At 43.7% G+C, this 21,616-nt stretch overlaps 1 protein-coding gene across 4 annotated transcripts in view; it reads left to right on the top strand.

Annotated features, from left to right (window-relative positions):
* Positions 1 to 303: 303 nt before the first annotated feature.
* Positions 304 to 21,616, top strand: part of DLGAP3 (DLG associated protein 3) — a 279,258-nt gene continuing 257,945 nt past the window's right edge. For all 4 annotated transcript variants that reach the window (XM_087727374.1, XM_087727373.1, XM_087727372.1 and 1 more), the window contains exon 1: positions 304 to 633. The gene's annotated coding sequence lies outside the window, so the exon portion shown is untranslated. The remainder of the gene's footprint in view (positions 634 to 21,616) is intronic.

Genomic DNA, 21,616 nt, shown 5'->3' with positions numbered 1-21,616 from the left:
CAAGCCAAAGACGACTGGAAGCCTGACTGGGTTTGGGGCGGAGGCGGTTTGCCAGGTAGTGGCAACTAAGGCTAGGAGTCCTCGCCCCCTTTTTCTGTCCAGGGAAAGTAGCAGAGGAACGAACTGTCAATCAGAAAGGGAAGGGGACCCCCCTCCCCCGCTCTGCCCAGTTCCTGGGAAATCCACCTCCGCATTTTTGCTCTGTCTCCTCCCCCTCCCCTCCTTCCTCTCTTCCCTCCCTCTCCCTCCCCCCCTCCACGCCATCTCCTCCTTTTCTCTCATTTTCTCGGTGTCTCAGTAAGTAAAGAAACCTCAACCCTCCCCTTCTTTTTACTCTTCACCCCTGGATCTGCAGTGCAGGGCTGGAAGGGGAAGGGGAAAAAAGCTTGTAAAGATTGTGCCCACGCCTTCTCCCCCTCCCCATCCCGTCCCTCCCCCTCCCTTCCCTCGAAGCCCTTTGCCTTCCAGACCCCAGACCAGCCGGGAGCCAGTGCCATCCCCGACCTCTCTCTCTCCCCCGGCTGACGTGCGCTCGGGAAAGGCAGCACTCAAAGAAAGAGAGGCGAGAGCACCGTTCGGGGATTTAAAAGGCTGGAAGGATATGGTCGGCTGTTCTGGATGCCTCGGACAAAGGTAAGAAGGAAGCGTGTGCGCGCTTTTATTTATTTATTTATTTATTTATTTATTTATTTATTGGTTGCACTGGGTCGGAAGACGTGGCATCCAAGGGTGGCAGAGACGTCTGGCTTTGTTTCAAGGCAAAAGGCGATGGGAAAGATCCGACTTGCTGTGCGGGTTTCCCGATCAACAGTTAGTTGCCACCTCGTTTGCCTCCTGGCATTATCTGCCTAGGGTCCAAGGGCCAGGCAGGGAGAGGCGTGAGAGTGGTGTGTGCGCGCGTGTGTGTGCATGTGTGTATGTGTGAAAGAGAGCGAGCACGGCTTGCTCTGTGCCAAATTCTCCCCACGTTGCACTACGGCTCCCAGCTCCACGCCTGCCACTCTCAATCTGCCATGTGGTAGGCTCGGTGCTTCTTACCTGCAGCGTTCTCACATTGGCCGGGTTGGTGGGTTGGGGTTTTTTTTTTTTTTTTTGGTCCTTCTTCCATCCGGCCAAATTCACCGCGGAACCCCCGTGGGGGTTGTAGCGCCCTGAAGTCTCCCACGGGTATCTCTTTCCATAAGAAGTGCCAGAGGAGCTGTCCCTCTCTGTGGTGCTGAATCTTTCCAGGTTACGTTCCTCGCCAGCCAAGAACTGCTACCATTGGTGAGAGCCCCGGCAGCCCCGGGTATTACAATTTCTCAAGAGGGGGGTGGGGCAGATTGTTCAGTGGCCCCTTAGTAACAGAGAAGGGGTTCAAGCTGTATCCCTCCCTTACACTTCTTTCTGTTGGAGATACCTTGGAAAATAGCATGACACCCAATGGGTGAGCCACACTTTTCAGTCAGGTTATTGTAATGGAGCTGGGTTTTGCCTGCCTAGTTCGCCTCTGCTTTTCCCAGGTGAAGCAGAGGGAATGTTTCTTCAACTGGCAGCTCAGGCTGGAGAAGAGGGGGAGGGATAATCTCATACCCCTTGATGTTGGTACAACGGCAGGAGGTGAAAGTCTTGTTTCAGCTCTTTGCGGGAGGGAGGGGTGCCAGGAGAATCGACAGCTTGGTAGCAGCTGGTGACTTGTCACAAAGCAATAAATGTGTGGATCAACCTGTGGGCGTACATGTGTATGTGCGGGGCTTCCAGAATCAGTAGATGTCTCTCTGTGAACTTCTCAGGAGGTTCATGAAGATGGTTCTGGGAATGGGGGACATGGAATGTGGCTATGGAATTCATCCATCTCTCATACATGGAGATGAAGTGATCAGATATGTTGACAATACACGTTTAATCTATGAGAAGCTGTTGGGTTGGAGGAAAGCAGCAGAAGGCACTCCAAAAAAAGTTTTCCATGTGAATAAACCCATTTGTTTAGGATATGGATTGGGTGTTCTTTAGAATGGCCAATCAAGCATGCTCCAGATGTGCTGAGAACACAAAGCTTGGTTTGAAGTTCTGAGAGCCACAATCCGAAGACATCTGGATCAGGTTTGGAAGGTGAAGAGAAGACCATGTCCAAAAGAAGTTCCACTGACTGAGAGGATGTTCAAACACTTGGATCTTTTAACTAAAAGTTACAATGATGATTTATAAAATTATGAATGATGTGGAAGAGATTGATGGGGAACTTTGTTGTTCTCCTTGTCTGATATCGCTCACAATCTCCTGGATGGACAAAAGAAAGGAATGCTGTATCCTGTGTAAATCTGGATTTCCCTGCCACAAGATGTGGTATGGGTTTTTGGCTTAGATGGTTTTACAAGGGCATTGAACTGATTCACAAAGGACAAAGTTATCTCTGGGTACTCAGCAAGGGTGCAACATGCAACTCTCAGATTTAAGGACAATCTGTCTTTGAATATCAGGTACTATGGAAGAGAATGGTAAGAAACAGATGGTGGTGTTGGATTTCTTAGAAGGATCTAGGTGGGGAAAAAAGATGGATCTCTTAACAGTACCATTAATTCAATTTTTAGATTTATATCTGCTCCTTTCCTGTAAGATCTAAATACCCGATACTGCTATGTTCTTTCCTCCAATCATTCTTTCACAACAACTGTGTGAGGAGCCTGGAGACAATAGAGGGCCAAACTCACCAATTAATTTCCAAGATAGACTTGATCCTAGGTCTTGCTCAATCTTGCTCTAAAACTATAAATATTACACCTACACATAAAGCTGAGCTCCTACCACAAGCCACCCAATCTCATTTTACAGAGTAAACCCAACTTTATCCTTCTCGTGTTCACAATTAGCCTTTATTCCCAGAAGTTATTCTAACTTCTCTTATTTGATATTCCTATCATTCAAGTGCTGAGCCACTAACCAAATGTTAGCAACCTTCTCCTCCCCAAACTTCCCTGTCAGTTCCTATCCTCCCCAGCAAGCAAGCTCAGATGATGGGATATGTAGCTCATCCTTCTGGGCTTAGCTGCTTCAGAACCTTGAGAAAGGCTATTCTGCAACAGAAAGAGGAAGGGGAAAGTTTTTTTTTCTGAAGACTTAGCTGGTCTGTAGTGAATTAACTATCTGATTCGTAACAGGATCTTAAGTGTAGGTTGGAACCCTTTGCCTGTGGACATGTCTATTAATGAAAGTACCTATTTCTTTTAATTTTTCCACGTTTGCATGTGTGTAAAAGGAAGTATCCACTTACCTGTTGGCTTATGACAGAGCATCACATTGTCCACAGGAAAGTGTTAAAGAAATTAAGATGGTGACTGGGAAGCACTGTCCCTTTTCATATGTTTGGCACATGTTTTGATTGCACGGTTGCAATTGCTTTGATTGGCTCTGGATTTTTGTTTCGTTTCACCCCCCTCTATTCCTGTGTACACACAGAGATCAGAGATGGAAAACGTGGGATCCCATGCCTGGAAATTCTTCTTTGCATGTTCCTGTGGTCACTAGCAGTGAAAATTTCTGAGAGAGTTTCTTGCCATTTTGAGATAGGAAACTCTTAAAAGGTGCAAGTTGTCCAATTGAGTTAATTAAGTTTAAGAAGGCAAAAAAGCCCACCTCAAAACTTTCCCCCAAGGAAAAATTAAGCCCCGTTCAAATGGTTTGACTTTCAGTAGACTTTCCAGGCTCCATCAAAAATGTTAAGAGCAGTCTCCAAACCCCAAAACATTGCCCTGTCCTCCCAGGGACATAAAATTAGCGTTAGATGTGACAATGGAGGCTACCAAGTCGAGGTCTCTGCTTGTTGTGATTAAAACATCTCCACCAAATCTCTCCAGTCAAAAGTTTAGTGAATCCAATGAAGGATGCTTACCATCTTTGATCATTATCCCCTTCTCAGGCTATTAAGAAAATGGAAGCTTCAATTGAAGGCTGACTATATTAGAGATTTTCAGCACCAGATTCTCTCCCTGTGTTGACTTCTCCTCAACCTCCCCCTTCCCTGCATGGCATATATGCTGGAGTCCCAACAGCTACTGATACACTGGCAACCTACCAGTATTTTAGTATTAACATGGCTTAGAAGAAATGTCTCTCTTGGTGCCAAGTTCCATGAACTCTCATTTGCGTTTCATCTTCATTTCCAGCAAAAGTATTGATGTAGCATCTTGTTCCCAACGGGAAATTTTAATGTTCCTACTGCACCTCACAATACCAACCAAACAATACCCATAAAAACCTTGTCAGATTTTCATGTTGCTGTTCCACATTCCAACAATTTGGTCTTCATGTGCCATCATTAAGTTAATTGATGTCACCCAGATCCCATGAGGACAATTGACAATGGCTGTGTGGGTGAAGATTACACTCCACAGCATCAAGAAGGCCCCAGATTTGTCTCCCCATTATCAGAGTTCAGGAAAGCCTCTGTCCACTTAATCTAACAAGTGCATTTTCTCAGTTTCTGGATTTGTATAATGCACAATATAATGTTAGAAAATGACCATATGGGATGGATTCACACAAAGCATAGAAACCTGGGAGGAAATAAAGTTCATCAAAGAGAGAATGTAGAAAAGTAGCTGCTCCATCTACAACTGATTCTTGTGTGACACAACCACCAAATGCTGCAGGGTAATGTAATTTAATCAAAGGTGGTGATGAATTAACCCTGTGTGTTCTCAGCATTTAGAACTTTTCCATCTATCCAGATATATCTGTGGATGAGTTGCACATAAAGCGGGGGGGACTTTGACTTTATGGTTGGAGCTGTCATCTTGACACTTTTGACTCACACACATACACATGCATTTGAAACCTTCCTGGTTCAAAATGCCTAATGGGAAAGTTTCTTGATTTCTTCCATGGGGATATAATACTTAATGAAAGCAAGGCATTGACGTATATCCTTTGGCCACCATAATGCTAAATAAGTCAAGAGCAACACCTTTGAGGATTTATCCAATGTTCTCTTCTGTTTCAAAAGATATTTCAAAGTCAACTTATTTATTTTTATTTTATTTATTTGTCAACATGTACAAGGTAACAGGTATTAGTATAGACATGGACATTATCGCATGAGATTGGTACAAATGGATGGATATAAATAAGTATAACATGGCCATGAACACATAAAATGAGTACATATCATCAATACAGTGGGACAGGGACAGTAGGCACACTGGTGCACTTATGCATGCCCCCTTTATGAACCTCAGGAATGGGGTGAGGTCCATGGTAGACAGTTGAAGGTTGAAGCTGTGGTTTGAGGAACTAACAATGGAATCAGAGCATTCCAGGCATTGACCACTCTGTTGCTGAAGTCGTATTTTCTGCAATTGAGTTTGGAGCAGTTTACCTTGAGTTTGTATCTATTGTTTGCCCATGTATTATTGCAGCTGAAGTTGAAGTAGTTGTTTACAGATAGGATGTTATAGCAGATAATTTTGCATACTACGCTTAGGTCAGAATGTAGGCGGCAAAAGATGAAACTTTTCTTTCATCTGATTTATTAAGTGATACAAGACCATTTTTCAGCATTCTGTAAGGTGGAGGTACATTTTTGGACATGCGCTGATTGAATGCACCCACCCAAATGGCAGAGGGAAGGTTTGAAAGTGAAAGGAAGAAAAGAACATCAGAAACTCATGGTAGTCTAGTTCTATTTTATGAAAACTCCAGTCAAAGAGTAAGTGGGCTTAGGTGTTCTTTGAAGACAAATGAAATGTTGTAAAGTTTGTCCTTTTTCCATCCCAATGAACATTTCTTGTCTAGAAAGGACCCCAATTGAGCTGGTGTAGCGGCCTAGAGGTGCTAAGTCTTGGCACTCTCAATTTTCCATGCCACCTATGATATGGAGACAATATTCCTGGCCTTCCATGCAGGGATGCAGCAAAGAAGAGAGGAAAAGAACAGCTTGTGAAGTGTTTCAAAGGCTTTAAAAGTGTGAGATGTCTTTGTTTGCCTTCCCTTTTGTGCAGAGCTGATTGGTCTTGCTCATGGAATAAAGCTTTATATAAAGGCCAGAACACTAAATTCAGGGAGAGAAAAGAAGGATGAAGCTTTGCATATGTTGCTCTTTTCAGAACAAATTTGGTTAGGTAACTCTAGAGCAGGAAACACAGAGATCAGAGAGGAGGGTTGGGTAGCCCTGCCTTTAAAAGGGGGTCTCCAATTAAACCATTTATCAATTTGTTTCACTTCATATGCACATGGATGGGTCGAGGCTGTGTAGAATAATACTAGAAAACAATTCTGCTGGTTATGGACTACTACTACTACTACTACTACTACTTCTTCTTCTTCTTCTTCTTCTTCTTCTTCTTCTTCTTCTTCTTCTCCTTCTCCTCTTCCTCCTCCTTCTCCTTCTCCTCCTCTTCCTCCTCTTTGTTTTCTCCTCCTCCTCCTTCTCATTCTCCTTCTCCTTCTTCTTTTGCCATATCTGCCATTGGACATTTGCGATCATGTTGGCAATCCTATTTTTGTGAAAAGCCACATGAAAAAGTGCTGCTACGTTTGTCCAAACCAGTCCCTTAGGTTATGAAGCCATGGTGATCTTCTTCTGCTTGGACCTCATTATGTCCTGGTTATGGACAAAATACAGTATCTATGGGGTTGGATGTAGAGAGATCAATCAGACAAGAGAGAATGAAAACAAGAACAAAGTGCAGAGGAGCTTGAATGAAGAGGGGCACCTCCCCATCTTTATTCCAAATCAGGCCCTTTTCATGGATGGTTCCACTACTCTGAAATACACGCGTAGGATATTAAATGTTCTCTCTCTTTCTCTGTATTTATTGTTGGAGATCTAAAAATGGAGTAGAAAATCACTAAAGTTTCTATGACCATTAAAAGAATGACCAGTTGGAGCCATTACATCAGGTGATTTTATAGACCCAACCATGCAGTTTTCTTATCCAGAGTTTCTGGAAATGGTTGCCTTCCTCTTCTTCCAGAAAATCGGGTCAATACCTTGTTTCCCCTGAAAATAAGACCTCCCTGGATAATAAGCCCAATTGGACTTTTGAGTGCATGCACTAAAATAAACACTCCCCCGAAAATAATCCCTCCCTGCAGGGGTGGGTTCCTGCCAGTTCTAACCTCTTATGTAAAAGAGGTTCCACAAATCTATCATGGTGTTTAGAACTGGTTCCAGCTCCCTTCCCCTGCCCGTCCATACCACGCTTGCCCCACCCGCCGCTTACTGATTGGCTGGCTCATCTCTAAGAGTCCTATCTAAACCTTAAAGTCTTAAAGCTGTCAAGTTTGAATACCCCTGAGGGTTTTTTTCTAAAGGGTTCGGGGTGCAAGGGTCTTGTAACTTGACAGCTTTAAGACTTGCACGCTTCAAATGCCAGAGTTTCTGAGCCAACATTTTGGTTGCTAAGCAAGAGCGTTGTTAAGTGAGTTTCACCACATTTTACAAGTTGGCCATGCCCACCCAGTCACATGACTGCCAAGCCACTCCCACTCAGTCACATGGCTGGCAAGCCACTCCCACCCAGTCATATGGCCACCAAGCCACTCCCACAAAGCAGGCCACACCTACAGAAGAGGGCCTAAAAAATGTTGAAACCCATCACTGCCTCCCTGAAAATATTGCAACACAGCCGCAGCCATGAGGTGACCACGCTCGCTGCCTCCTGCATTCAAAAATAATTATTGGTGGGGGGGTGTCAAAAGAAAATAAGACCCTGTCTTATTTTCAGGGAAACATGGTTGTTTATAGTCAGCAGATTTGCCAGCTTCTAGTGATTTTCCATCCAATTTCTAACCACTCCCAATCCTGCTTAGTTTCTGAACCAAGATAAGGTCAGCCAGATGCTGCCACTGACCTATTACATTGCCTCCTCATCAATTTGCCCACCCTTTGACATGGGATGCTAGAAGGAAGAATTCTTGATCCTCTTAAATCCCACATAGCATAAAGTAACAACCCAGGGATGATTTTCTTATCCTTTAAAAAAAAATAAGTTCAGAGATGCCCTTTATTACTGTTTGATACATTTTAGCATTGGGACTTGCCCTAAACATAGATTCCAGGCATCAATGTTATCTTGGCAGATGCAGAGGAGAAAAATGAGAAGTTATCAGCCAAATTATCAGAGATTCTAACTCCAAGGATGCTAGTAAAAGTAATTAATTGGTCTAGCTGACTTGTTCCTTTTGCTGATCCCAGCAAACTGTCTAAGATAAAATCATTTTATATTCTTCTTCCATCTCTGCAGTCTTTCTAGCCCTATTAATGGGTGAATATTTTGGCCAGAACTGGCTCTAGCTCCAAAGGAGATGCTGTAATAAAAGATAAAGAATACCACTTCTGGATATTGAAGTCCACACTTCTTACATTTGCCAAGGTTGAGGAACCCTTTGGGTTTTCCAGGATTTTGTCAATAGCTGCCTGATAATTAAGATCCTTGGAAGGACCAGAACAGGTCAATGGAATTAGGGGACAATGTGGAAATAGTAAATTCTCAAATAATAGGGCCTCCTGGTGATTTCTTAAAGCATTGATTCATGCCTTAAGCCTTACGATCCTGAGTCTCAGAGCAAGATTTTTCCATAAAGGTTCAGACTCTATGCAACAGAGAGCCCCACCCCACCCCCACCCACCCACCCCACCCCAATTTAAGAGGTCTGGCTAACAACATTTTGAAGCAAAGGATTCTGATTTACCATCCAAATGCGCTGGGAGCTCTCGAATCTCAAATGCTGTTATGCAGTGTTTCTCAACTTGGCAACTTTAAGTAGTGGGAACTACTACTACTTAGAATTCCCCAGCTAGGATTTGGGGAAGTGAAGTCCAGATTTCTTAAAATGGCCAAGATTGAGATGTCTCCTATGCTGGACACATCACCAAAAGCTAAATGCAGGCATTAATAATGATAATAATAAAGTTTAAAACTTTTTAAACACACTAAAGGATGTGGTGGCTCAGTGGCTAAGGTGCTGAGCTTGTCGATCAGAAAGGTCAGCAGTTTGGCAGTTCAAATCCCTAGCGCCGCATGACACACTGAGCTCCCATTACTTATCCGAGCTTCTGCCAACCTAGTAGTTCGAAAGCATATAAGAATATAAAATAGGAACCACCTTTGGTGGGAAAGTAGCTCCATGCGCCTTTGGCATTTAGTCATGCCAGCCATATGACCATGGGGGCATCTTCGGACAATGCTGGCTCTTTGGCTTTGAAACAGAGATGAGCACTGCCCCCTAAAGTCAGGAATGACTAGTACATATGTGTGAAGGGAACTTTTACCTTTAATTTAAATCAGTCTAGACCTGGGGTCCCCAATATCAGGGCAGCAGCCTTGAGCCATGAGATATTCAGAACTGGGCAGTGAAAGCACCCATGCGCACATGTGAGCAGTGGGTGAGCGTATGTGTGCGCTCCACTTGAGCGAGCAGTGGAGCCACTTGCACAGATAGAGCTGTACGTAATTGTGGCTTGCCTGTCACTTGCACAGAACCATGCCTTCTCCCCCCTCACCCCCGCCAGTCCATACAAGCCGGAAAGGTTGGGGAACCCTGGTCTAGACAAGGACAAAAACAATGGCACCATTTAAACGACTCACAGGTGTCAGTGTGGAAGGATTAAAAAAGGCAACATGGTGTTGATCAGAGGTGGTTGCTCCCAGTTTGGCTGAACTAGTAGTGCTATTTTGGCCAGGGTCACAGAACTAGCAGTGACCCAGGCTGGCCATGCTCCCAAACTGGTTCCCTGGTCACTGCTGCCATTGCCAGCAAGTTGTTTAGTAGTGTGTACGCATGCACAGTTCACTGTAAATTGTTCTGCTCATGTGCAAAGAACAATTTACATTGAACTGTGCACGCATGTGTGAAGTGAACCGGTAGTAAAACCAGGAGTAAACCACCTCTGGTGCTGATGATGGCTATCGAAGCCCCACTTGTTTTAAATGTGTGCCATGTCAATTGTACCACCATCTTGACTTTTTTTGACCACACCCCACACCCCACAGCCACCAATGCCACCCTTTATATTAAGTCATCATTGCCAAGATGTGCCTTTTAACCAGTCTCAAACTTCTTCTCCTTCAAATCATCTGTTGGGGGAGAGAAGAAACGGGAAAAGGAAGGTCTCGTGAAGCGAAGCGGCAAGGTAGGAATTAAAAGTGACGAATGTTTTAATTCGCACTTGGCTCCTGGGTGAAAATTACTCTGTCTGATTCCTTCTTTGAATATTCATTTAGAGCTTCAGAAGTAGGGGAGAAAGGTTGTTTACAAAGCCACAAAAGCATCTCTTTGTTCAGTAATCAAGGGCAGGTAACGTAATGTCTCTGGGCGCCAGGAGAACCACCAGCATTTCTACGGTCAGCTGATTGTTCTTTGTGGATGGCTTCAATTAAAATAAAATTAAATGGGAAGCTGCCAAGCCGTCAAACACCAGCCGTTAGCCACATCGTTACACACAAAAAAGGAATACGTGGGATTTTATTATACAAATAGAAAAGTACATGAGTGCTTGTGTATGTACGAACAGCACCCCAGAATAGCCTATACATACCGTATTTTTCAGAGTATAAGACACACCTTCTCCCCCCTTAAAAGAGCGTAGAAATGTTGGTGTGTCTTATACAGCGAATACAGCCATTTTTGGCCTCCTGAAACCCTGCCCCGCATCCCATTTTTGTGAAAAATGGGTGAAAAATGGGGGTGGGGTTTCTTCCCCCATCCATCAGAAGCACTCTGCAGGCTTCAGCAGAGCTGGGGAAAGGGAAAAATGCCCCCGTTTTGGTGAAAAACAGGGGTGTTATTGCCTTCTCCCAGCCCTGCTGAAGCCTCTTCAAAGTCTTGGTGCATCTTATACACCGATGCATCTTATAGTCCGAAAAATTACAATTTTTCTCTAGCTCCCATAAAAGAAGATGCACTTCGACACAATGCGTTTCATGGGTCCAGCATCCCATTTATGCAGAGAGTTGAAGTTAATGGGATTCCATTGTAACAATTCCCAGATCATAATGACATGGTACCAGCCATGGAGTCTTGCGCCCAAGAAAGTGGGGGGGGGGAAATCAGCTAAGAATTCCCACTTCTGACATTTAGAATCCTCGAATTGAGAAAGGATATTGAAGGAGGCCCAAAGGAGCAAAGTCTCTCAACTGCGTACAAGAATGCCTCTGAGCCCCACGTAGACCCCTGAGAGAGGCTTTCTCGGCAAATAACAATTATGTTGGAGTGGAAACCACAACTGAATGGCTTGCATAGAAATGTAAATGTAAGACTAGAATGAATCTCAAGTTGATGCTAAACTGACCTTCTGAGGGGTCTTATTTTCCTTTGGCTGTTATCATTGTTACTTCTTTTTCTCTTTTACATTTAGTGCATTTCAATAACTCTAATGTAGGTAGGATTTTTTTCCCCTTCAGATTGTGCTGTGCAACTAGTAGTATGTTTGCTCATAGTTAGGTGTTTTGTCATGTCTCACTAATATCACCTTCTGTTAAATGGAAACTTAACCTCTGAAATGAGATCTTATTATTGTAATTATTATTGGTTTGTTACATAGTCAGCCATAGGGATGGGTTGGCTCAGTGGCTAAGACGCTGAGCTTGTTGATCAGGAGGGTCGGCAGTTTGGCGGTTTGAATCCCTAGTGCCGCATAACAGAGTGAGCTCCTGTTACTTGTCCCAGCTTCTGCCAACCTAACAGTTCGAAAGCATGTAAAAATGCAAGTAGAAAAATAGGAGCCACCTTTGGTGGGAAGATAACAGTGTTCCGTTCCTTCAGATTTTAGTCATGCCAGCCACATGACCACAGAGACGTCTTTGGACAGCACTGGCTTCTTGGCTTAGAAATGGAGATGAGTATCACCACCTAAAGGAGCTGGGATAGACAGATATGGACATTTGATTGTATTAAAGGTATCATCACAAGATATATGCTGTTCCAAAAAAAGTTCAGAACAGCTTTATGATTACACCATTATGATATACACCATTATTTTTATTATTACTATTGTTGTTATAGTGTTGCCAAGGGCACAATGGCAGTTAAAGATGTTGAGCTTGTCAGTTGGAAAATTGACAGCCTTGGTTTGAGACTCGAGTGCTACATGACGGGGTAAGCTCCCATTATTTGCTCTAGCTCCTGTCCACCTAACAGTTTGAAAGCATGCAAATGCAAGTAGATAAATAGGTACCCACTTTGGTGGGAAGATAACAGCATTCTGTGTACCTCGGAATATAATCATACTAATTGCCTGACCATGGAAATGTCCTTGGACAATGCTGGCTCTCTCGGCTAAGAAATGGAGATGAGCAACTCCCCCTAGAGCTGGACATGAGTGGACAGGGAAAACCTTTACTGTTATCTTCCTCATAGTGTTGCTTATTTTGCCAATCCTCACAACTGGAAAAACCCACACTTCTTAATACCTTATCAGGAAGAATGTGGACAACTTTAACATACAGAAGTTTCACATTTTGACAGTGCAATCTGGAAATCCTTTCACACACGGCAACTTTAGTTTGTGTGGGCCGGCTGGGGAATTGTAGGAGCTGAAGCGCACACATCTTAAAGTTGCTACGTTTGGAAAACACTCCCTTAGGCCTGCAAATTCTAGTCCTGGGGAGCTGTGAGTTGTCTCTCTAAATCCCTACACACCGAAAGTTGCTTTCCCCTCTTTCTTCTTCCTGCTGCTCCCTAGCAGATTGGCCCAATCCAGGCCAAGCACCCAAGCCAGGGGAACATCTCCGGTGTGGCTTATCTAGAAAAACCTTCCGTGCCACTTAGCTGATGAGCTGTTCTTCATTTCCCCCCACTCAGCTTCTATTGTTTCTCCCAAAGGCAAGGATATTATTAATTTCCCCGGCACATGCAAAGCACTTGCATGAGCAACAAGGAGCATTTCAAAGGCATAACGAGATCAACAGGGCTCGGATGTGCGGGCTGCAGCAAGACAAAAGGCGCTCTCCAGCCATCCCAGCAATGGGATGAATTGGAGGCTGATTAAAAAACAAAAATTGCATCAGAACAAGGTCTTTGGGTCCGCATTTGCCATGGAGGACGTGTAGAGAGTGGAAGGAGCGAAACAAAGTGGCTGATTTCATTAGGCACCATACAAAGTTTCCGTTGGGGGTGGGGGAGGTTGGAAAGAGGCCAAGCATTCTAGATGCAGCTCTCATTAACCTTCACAAAGGCTAACCAGTGGTCCTAAATCTGTAAACGATACAAATATGTTCCTATTGTTTGGTCAGCATCCTGTCCTTTTGTCATATTGCAAGGCTGCTGTCGCTGTTTTATGGCATAGCTTCAGAAATGAAGCAAGCAGGGGTGGGCTACTGGGGGTTCGCATGGGTTCAGATGATCCTCTAGCTAGGATTCTGCCCAATTTGGCAAATCCCCAAATGCCACTCTTGGCTGGCCACGCCCACCCCTCCCCTCCCCTCCTAGGAGTCTCCATGTGGCCCATTCACCATGCCAGGTAAGTGCAGGGCCTGCACGGAGACTCAGGGAGGGGGGGAAATGGGCCTACCGGAGATTCCGGAAGTCTGGTAATGGGCCTGTTTCGGGCCCCTGGAGCGCGGGAAAAGCAGTGTTGGCCCACCCAGAGGCTCAAGGAAAGCCTCTGGAGCCTGAGGAGGGTGAAAAACACCCCCCGCTGGTGCAGGGGGCCAGCTAGACCATGCCCACCATGGCCACTCCCACTCAGCAACAGGGCAGTGAACCCATTGCTGCAATTTTTGAAGCCCATCCCTGGAACCAAGCACATGTTGGGACCCAACAGTGGTTGGGCCAGGGATTGGCTGCTGTGGGCAAGGCTCAGAAACTAGAAAAGGACCCAGCAGCCCATCTGCCATTACCAAGGCATCAGTCTTTTTTTCCCTTTTGGTGCAGTCCAGTTTCATCTTCCTACTTAGCTCCGATGGCAACAACAAAAAAAAATAATCAGGGGAATGAAGGAGTGGTAAATTTCAAAAACAATTACTACCAGTTCTGTGGGCATGGCTTAGTGAGCGTGGTGTGGCTTGGTGGGCGTGGCAGGGAAAGGATACTGCAAAATCTCCAATCGCACTCCACTCTGGGGCCAGCCATAGGTGGCATTTACCGATTCTCCAAACTACTCAAAATTTCCACTACTGGTTCTCCAGAACCTGTCAGAACCTGCTGTATTTCACCCTTGGATGACTGTTTCAGATATCCCTCATTTCAAAATAACATTGTTGGGTAACAAAGGAATATCAATACTCATTCTGTTCAATGCTTGGTATGGTGATGACATGGGAACTTGAAGTATGCTTTAGAGCACTTTACTACAGTTAGTACTTGACTTATAACGCTTCATTCAGTCATTGAAGTTAACAAAAGCATGGGAAAAATGGCATGACTGTTTTTCATGGACATATGAAAATTGCAGCATCCCCATGGTCATGTGATAAAAATTGAGGTGCTTGGCAACTGGTTCATATTTATGACCGTTGCAGTGTCCCAGAGTTAAGTGATCCCCTTTTGTGACCTTCTGAGAAGCGCAGTCAATGGAGAAGCTTAACAACTAACTTAACCACTGCAGTGGTCTACTTAAGAACCATGGCAAGAAAGGTTGTAAAATGGAGCAAAACTCACTGAACAACTGCCTTGCTTAATAATAGAAATTTGGGGGGCAATGGTGGTAGCAGCTAGAGGACCACCTGTATGCTGGAGTTGTGGTGGGTTCTGGATCCCGTTGCAACCCTGTACGGTGCAACAGGGCCGGGCATCCATCTCGTGCATGCATGCAGCACGTGCACAGCACATCACAGTACGCGCATGTGTACTTACCACCTGCGACACTCCAGCTGCTCAGTGGAGCGAAAGCCCCTATCGGCTCAAATACAGGTAAGGACGGATGGTGGGTGGGTGAGCCCTCTGGAGCATGGTACCTAGTGCTCCCAACAGGCAGCAGTACGCCCATACCAGGGCGTACCGGTTGTATCCCACCACTGGGACAAATCATCCTTTGACTTTCCTTGACCATTCTCTCCTATGATCAGAGGTGGTATTCAACCAGTTCGGACTGGTTCACTCAAACCAGTAGTAGAAATCCTGGCTGGGCCTGCTGACCCGCCCACCTACCCTGGCTCTATGCTGTCCTATTTAGATACTTTTTCAAGCTGCACACATGCATGCAAGCCACACATTCGATCAAAGCATATGTATAGAAGGCTGGGTGCACTCGGTGCATGCGCTCACATTTGTGAACCGGTAGGGAAAGTAAGTGAATACCACTCCTGGCTACGATGCAGAGAGGTGTGTAGAGGATTTGGCAGAGATATTGAGGTCAAAATGTAAACATATGATAGAGTTCAAGGACAGAAGTGATTATTCTTACCATTAGGAAAGTATTGGGAGAATTTCCTGCAAGATCCAAAGAAAGAAACTCAAGCCAAGCTTCTACTTTAGGTGCCTGGATGCCCACTTCAGGTGTACAGGGTTTCAAGCTTGAAAAGTTTTATGTACTGCAAATCGGTATGGTTTTCCATTAGGGGCTCAGTGGTGGAATCCAGCCAGCTGGTATCTATTCGAGAGAACCAGTTGTTAACTTTCTAAGGAGTTGGGAGAACCGGTTGTTGGAAAAAATCTCCTTTTGGTTTTTTCACTCTACAGGGCTAATCCTATAAGGAAGGCAGGAAGGAAACATTCTGGTGTTGTTTCTATCCTAATCTTTATTGTCCTGCTTACAGAAACTGCCTCTCCGGTTAACCCTTATTACATTGTAACAGCTAAGACGAAGCGCCCAGCGACCTGAGTGACATTGAGTTGGTCACGCCCACCCAGTCACATGACCACCGAGTCACACCTACCCAGCTGCCCATTAGGGCAGAGAACTGGTTGTTAAATTATTTGAATCCTACCACTATAGGGGCTGTGTTGGCCAAGACATTTTGCAAGCTGGAACCCCAATCTAATGCTGGTGTACCAGCTCCCCACAATTTCCACTACTGGTTCAAGCGATCTGGTATGAGCCATTAGAATATCTCCTCTGAATCATGGTTTAGGGTAATTTGTGAGACTGTGACAGCATTTCTTGGAGATCCGAGGGTGTAGGTTTGGCATCTGTAGGAAACTAGCAAAATGTCACCCCAAATTGTCTTAATCATTGATTTCTATTTAATGCTATTCATTTCAGACAAGGACTCAAAAATAACCCCTCAAGTCACACAGTTCTGTGTTACCATTTCTTCTGGAGACACCATGCCATTATTCAGGAGACGAACTTCTCATGATAAAATTGTATTTGGATTTATTTTAGTAACTATGTTCTTAATTATTTTTAGACTCCATTATACCGATCATTTTTCGCTTATACACATCTACATCTACATCTAAATACAGAGAGGGGGGGGAGGGAGGGAGGGAGGGAGAAGTAATACTTCTTTTATTCAGTACAATATTTCTATCTGGCCTTAGGGCTGTAATAAATTTGATTTGATTCAATTCTTAATCATCAGTCATTATAATGTTTCAACACAGCTTTGTTGCAAGAGTCAGGGAGCTAAATCTAAGAGGCATTAGCAGGTAGTCATTTTAATTTCCCATAATGCTACTCCAGTGCATTCTGGGAAATTTAAATCCCCTTCTTCTTTAATCACTTCCAGTAAATCCGGGGCTGGGCTGGGCTGTTACGGGTTCGCCCAGGTTCGGTAGAACCTGGAGCTAATGTTATGGCCGGTTTGGAGAACCTCCAAATCCCACCCCTGGTTGGCCGCGCCCACCCCTCCTCTCCCAGGAGTCTCCACACAGCCCATTTTGGATGTGAAGTAAGTGCAAGGCCTGCATGGAGGCTTAGGGAGGGGAGAAATTGGCTTCCCAGAAGTTCCAGAAGGCTGGAAATGGGTCCATTTCCGACCTCCGGAAGGACTCTGGAAGGCCTGGGGGGAAGCAGTTTATCACCCTCCCAGAGGCTTGAGGAATGCCACTGAATCCTGTGGAAGGCAAAAACATTCCCGCTGTGGTGCAGGAGGCTGACTAGACCATGCCCACCATAGCCACACAGCAACAGGGCAGAGAACCCATTGCTGAAATTTTTGAAGCCCATCCCTGAGTAAATCCATACTGGATATCTGCTGGGTTGGTGCTCTGTTGGACTGTGAAGTCCAACAACAAAATTTTGAAGGATCCGGTGTATGGAGACTCTTCCTTTACCTTACAAGATTTTGATGGCCTCCCGAAAGTATAGATGTAATCCTTGATTTATGACCACAATTGAGCCCAAATGTTCTATTGCTAACTAGACCTTTGTTAAATGAATTTAACCCATTTAGGACATTTCTTGCCACAGTTGTTAAGTAAATCACTGCAGTTGTTAAGCCAGTAATGTAGTCGTTAAGTGAATCTGACCTCCCGGTTGACTTTGCCTGCCGGAAGGTCACAAAAGCAGATCACGTGACCCTGGGACATTGCAAATATTGTGAATATGAGTCGGTTTGCCAAGCGTCCGAATTTTGAACACGTAACCATGGGGATGCTGCGACAATCATGTGAAAAATGAACATAAGACACTTTTTTCAGTGCCATCGTAACTTTGAACAGGTCGCTAAATGAACCTTTATATCTGTATTTCATAAGAAGCTACGGGAAAAAGTTAGAATTGCCTGAATCGATTTACCATATTTTTTCGGAGTATAAGATGCAGTGGAGTATAAGACGCATCAAGATTTTGAAGAGGCAAATTAAAAAAAGGTTTTGCACTCTACAGACCTCCCAAAATGGCCCATTTTCACAAAAACGAGCCCGTTTTTTAAAAAACAGCATAAATAGCCTTTAGGAGGTTTGTAGAGTGCTCCTGGGGGGGGGCAAAATTGAGCAAACAGCAGCCCATTTTTTGCTCATTTCTGCTCTCCCCAGCCCCCAGGAGCACGCTGGAGGCCTCCTACAGGCTATGCACAGCCATTTTGGTGAAGGGGCAGGGTTTCAGGAGGCAAAAATGCTGTATTCAGTGTATAAGACGCACCCAGATTTTCACCCTCTTTTTTGAAGGAAAAGGGTGCATCTTATACTCTGAAAAATATGGTAATTTTGATTAAAGTAGAAAAACTTCACAGCAGATAACTTTTCTGGTATATTTCTATGGAGCTTCTCAGTCATCCAGGTCATGGTTGTCTCAAAGATGCTTATTTTTCCCCCAAGACACAACTTGAATTTCTGGTTTTCTTTTAAGACATTTCGCTTCTCATCCGAGAAGCTTCTTCAGCTTCCATTCTCCACCATCTAATCAGAGCTGAAGAAGCTTCTTGGATGAGAAGTGAAACCTCTTCAAAGAAAAAATAGAAAGTTCAGTTGCCTCTTGAAAAAGCACCTTTGGGATTTTCTGGTATATTGAAATGGAGATACTAGCTGAATTACAATTATGTAAACCAACACTGAAGGTTTACATAAACCTTCAGTGTTGTATTAGGAAGACAAATGTAATTTTTGTTTTAATCCCCAGTCACAGAACTACACTGGAATCCAAAAAGGCTCTGAACTGAATAAATACAATAAATGATGGCTGTGTCTCTGATTAGTATTTGCTCACACTGATGAAAACCAGCTTCCATTGATTAATTAATCAAGGCATGTGTTGATTAATCTACCAGTTACATTGATGAGATAGCATGCATTATTGACATGCACTTTGACTTATGAAGTACAGACACCTATTCAATATCTTGAATCCATCCAGAATGGATGAGAAATTTCATCTTCTTTGGCCAGTGAAATAATTTCCACCCTGAACTATTATTATCCCAGCAAAGAATTAGAATTGCATAGAATCATGGAGCAGGAAGTGACCTTAGAGGTCTTCTAGTCTAATTCCCAGCTCAAGGCTGAAGACCTTACAGCATCCAGGACAATGGTTGTTCAATCTTTTCTTGAAAATCTCCAGTGATGGAGCACTCACAATTAACAGATTAACAGAATTGGAAGGGACCTTAAAGATCATCTAGTCCAACCCCCCACTCAAGCAGGAAACCCTACACCATTTCTGACAAATGGCTGTCCAATCATTCCTTGAAAGCCAGAAGTGACGAAGTTCCCACAACTTCCTAAGGCAACTTCTGTTCCATGGGTTGATTGTTCTCACTGTCAGAAAATGCCTCCTTGTTTCTAGGTTGAATCTCTCCTTGGTCAGTTTCTATCCATTATTCCTTGCCTGGCTTTCAAGTGCTTTGGAAAATAACATGAGCCCTTCCTCTCTCTGGTAGCCCCTCAAATATTGGAACACTGCTATCATGTCTGCCCTGGTCCTTCTCTTTTTTGGGGGGGAGACAAGCTGATCCACTAATTAATTGTTGTCACTGTCAGGAAATTTCTCCTTAGTTCCAGGTGAAATGAAGTTCCAATGAAATGGATCTACATAGTGTTACATTTTATTTTTAACTTTATAGTGTTTATTTTTAAAAAGTATTTTATCTTGCAGAGAAATGGAGTTGCATGCAATTATTATTTTTTTAAGAAAACCAGCACAAATTCAGAATTCATAAGTGTTGTCATAAAAAAGGTTAGAAAATAAAACATGTGAAATGTGGAAAATAGCTTGGAAATTATATTATAAAACAAAAATATCCAAAAATGTTCAGTATATTATTTGAAATATTTTTCCCTTTTATCTATTTCTTGAAAGAAAGAAAGAAAAAACCAAAACAAATAGCAGTATCAACAATCTATTACTGAAAATTAGGCATAGCGCTGTAGTGTAGTTCTGTCAGCCAGATGTTTAGATTGGCTTTGGTATTTTTGACCCCCTTCCCAAGGATCTGGGATAGGCAGATGTGGATGCTTGATCGTGTTAGAGGTATCGTTGCAGGATGTAAGCTGTTCCCAGTATAGCTGCCTTTTGAAGTTGACTGATGGTGAATTTGTCAATGCCGATGGCATTCAAGTGGTGTCCAGCTTTTTTGGGTTTGCACCAGAGGTGGGTTCCTACCTATTCAGTCTGGTTCGGCCAAATTGGTAGTAACTCCGGCGAACACATGACCACACCGGTTCTAGGATCAGCGGCAGCATCTTGATTTTCTGTTCTGCACATGCACAGAAAAATCTTTATTTTAAAATGTAATTTTTAGTTTTAGTTTAGTTTTTTAATGTTGTGCGCATACGCAGATCAGTTTAAATGAAAATGTGCATGCACACAGAGCATTTTTTTTTAACTAACGAACTGGTAGTAATGGCAGCCGGAACCCACTCCTGATTTGCACCCAAGGTGGCTATGACTATTGCCACTATGTTTGCTTTCCTTTGTCACAGTCGTTCTGTTTCTGTTTGCAGGTCTTTGCATTTTGTTATCTTTTCCAGTTCTTTCTCTTCTCTTCTGCTGTCACCAAGTACTGCCACAATCCAGACTTTTCTTGTCTTTCTCATCAACAATTGTTAATTGTTTAGCTCACAAATTCCTGTCCCACTTGTGATTGTAATTCAAGGACTACCTGTAACCAGTGGTGGGATTCAGCCAGTTCTCACCATTTCGGAAGAACTGGTTGTTAACTTTCTGAGCAGTTGGGAGAACCAGTTGTTGGAAGAAATCTCCTTTTGTTTTTTTCCCCACTTTACAGGGCTAATCCTGTAAGCAAGGCAGGAAGGAGAGATTCTGGAGTTGTTTCTAGCCTCATCTTTACTGCTCTGCTTACAGAAACTGCCTTTCCAGTTAACTCTTATTACATTGTAACAACTAAGGCGAAGCGCCCATCGACATGAGTGACGTTGAGTTGGCCATGCCCACCCGATCATATGACTATCAAGCCCTGCCTACCCAGCTGGTCATTAGGGCAGAGAACCAGTTGCTAAATTATTTGAATCTTACCACTGCCTGTAACCCCATTCCTTTCATCTCAATAACTCTTGCAAAAGGAAATGCGGGGAGTTTTGTGCATGGAAAAGAATCCCCTTCAATTTTAGGGGGAACGAAAGAGCCAGATATTAGATGGTAGTGAAAAATCCTTGGCAAAGAAGTATAGAAGGGACTGGAAGCTACATTCCAAATGCCCTGGTTGCAGATAATCCACTTATAGTTTGCCCAATTCAGCTGACTTTTTTTTCTATTTCAATTGTACTCATTGTGTCAATTCGTATGCAAGTTGGAGAGGGTGCATGTGACTGCATGCATATTTGATATACATTGCTGCTATTGCTGAGAGAGGGGGGGAGGGAGAGGGAAAGGGAGAGAGAATAAGAGCACAATGAATGGAGTATATCATCGGACACAAAAAGAGAAACAAAGAGAAACAAAAGGAAAAGAGATCCATGCAACATTAATGCTTAATTAATTCAAAGTTATTGTTAAATTTAGACCGTATGGAAATATATTGTTCTTCTTCGCATTTTTAGAATATATCTTCTTGCTAGTAGTTCTAATAACAGTGGGGTGTTTTATTCATTTTTTTACTAATGATGCTTAATATGAATGGCCTCCCTTGACATTAGTCTGATGGTCCTTTCATGAAAAGTTCTGACTCATTTCCTATAGATTCGCATGGAAACTCGACTGGGCTCTGTGTGTCTTTATATTCAGACTGGACAGACTTCGAGAGTATACAACCCAGGGCTGGCAAAGTAAAATGTCCCTTTATATTTTTCCCCCAAGAGCTGTGATGGCAAACCTATGGCACACGTGCCACAGGTGGCACACGAAGCCATTTGTTAGGGC

This window comes from Thamnophis sirtalis, unplaced genomic scaffold (assembly GCF_051295495.1).
Source record: "Thamnophis sirtalis isolate CommonGarterSnake01/CBP01778 unplaced genomic scaffold, rThaSir2_p1.2 scaffold_13, whole genome shotgun sequence".
In the NCBI taxonomy this organism is placed as follows: domain Eukaryota; kingdom Metazoa; phylum Chordata; class Lepidosauria; order Squamata; family Natricidae; genus Thamnophis; species Thamnophis sirtalis.
The sequence above is the reverse complement of the archived record's forward strand: the minus strand, read 5'-3'. Positions and strand labels throughout refer to the sequence as shown.